This window comes from Branchiostoma belcheri, unplaced genomic scaffold (assembly GCF_001625305.1).
Source record: "Branchiostoma belcheri isolate BF01 breed outbred unplaced genomic scaffold, Haploidv18h27 scaffold136, whole genome shotgun sequence".
In the NCBI taxonomy this organism is placed as follows: Eukaryota; Metazoa; Chordata; class Leptocardii; order Amphioxiformes; family Branchiostomatidae; genus Branchiostoma; species Branchiostoma belcheri.
This window is the reverse complement of record NW_017802780.1, coordinates 182,460-184,141: the sequence shown is the minus strand read 5'-3', so window position 1 is coordinate 184,141 and position 1,682 is coordinate 182,460. Positions and strand designations below refer to the sequence as shown.

The 1,682-nt window shown below is 42.5% G+C and overlaps 1 pseudogene; it reads right to left on the bottom strand.

Annotated features, from left to right (window-relative positions):
* Positions 1-1,682, bottom strand: part of LOC109464296 — a 27,615-nt pseudogene that overhangs the window by 19,551 nt on the left and 6,382 nt on the right.

The window sequence follows — 1,682 nt, the reverse complement described above, 5'->3', positions numbered from 1 at the left end:
ATATATATATATAGCTAACAAGCTGCTAGGTGAGTTCTGAAACAAGCTGCTAGGTGGCCTAAAGCCTACCAAGCCTAAAACCTGAAGTCAACTCCAATACTTTACCAAAGGTTCCGCCCCTAAGGTGTTGCCGAAAACAGCCACTATAACTTACTTTGACCACTGTTCTTTTAAGACAAGCCTGATTGCCAAAAACAAACACAATCTACTCATGGCTTCATTAATTAAGTAATGCAAACTACAAATTTAGCGCCCCCCCCCCCACTCACACACACACACACACACGCGCGCACACACGCATACACACACACGCGCGCTCACACAAACGGGCCCAAAATAATACATTTTCATGGAGGTAAAAAAAAAAAACTAGCAAAGCCCTGTCCAGGAAAAAAGATGCAAAACCTAAGAAAGAAGCAAACATAGTACAGCTGCCAGGAGGACAAAGGCGACCTTGAAATTTCTCTTCTTCAGACCTCCATAAGTTTTGCTGACCACATGCACAAATATATGGAAGCAAAAACAAAAGACACAACATGTACAACAATATACGCAACAACTCTAAAAACTTCCAATATGGAAAGGGCAAACGTCTATATTATTGTTGAAACTGACCTGATGGAGAGACTTGACAGATAAACTTTCCGTCGCCGTTACATGGTCCATCGTTCCATGTGCTATTTGAGGGCCAGCTTTCGGGAAAGTACTCGGCACAGTCCTCGTTATTATTATCAAAGCTGTTGGGTTCTCCTGGGCCCCAAGGTCTAAAGCCGCCCAGAGGAACGTTATCATCCCACATCCAAACTCCCTCCTGGTGGACATCAGTCAGCCCAAAGCGGAAGTGTGCGCTGTTGTCGACGGCATTTTTGAGATCGACGAGGAAGTTGTTAGTTGTGCTGTCGCGGGGCATGGCAAGGGTTCCCCCGTCCAAAGAACACCTACTGACTGCACCGTTGTAGGTTGCCGTGTCGTTGAAGGCCTTAAAGCACAGGCAACTAGGTTGATGGTAAACGTACCCTTCTGGGCAACCTATTGAAGAACCAATAAGGTCATTATTAAGAACAAATAATGGCAATAACTGCCTGCACTTGTGATAAATACACTCGGTAGACAACCTCTTTTCTACAGATACAAAAAAAAAAATTCCTGGACAGTACATGTACGATCTCATTTTGTTTTCGGACGACTTGACGTGTAGGCACGGCCCATATAAGATTGAAAGCAGGGATAGTCCGACATACAATATAATAATAAACGGCTCAAAATTACTGTAACGGTTGTCCCGAGAATCTTGTTTTAGGGATGTTTTTAGAAATGGCCTTAATTTTGAATCATGGGTTATTTGGTGCGAAAAATGTACACCAGTATGTCGCAAAAATTACACAAAATTTAAAAAAATGAAAAGAATTCTAAAACCAATTCTTTTTCTCATTCGTAGTTGTCGAAAAAAAATAATAAAATCGGCGATTTGGCGTAATAGACCAATCTTGAACGATAGCTTTTTTCTTAACTCGCATAGCAATGTGTAAGAATACCTTAGCCGTGGCTAAACTACGATACTTCCTTCCTTCCTCAAATGTGTTTAAAAATGAATAAACCGTATCTAGACCGTTTTTTGGGGGATTCATGGACCGGGTGTTTGGGTGGGTGCCCCCCCCCCCTCCGAACTCGTGATCGGTATA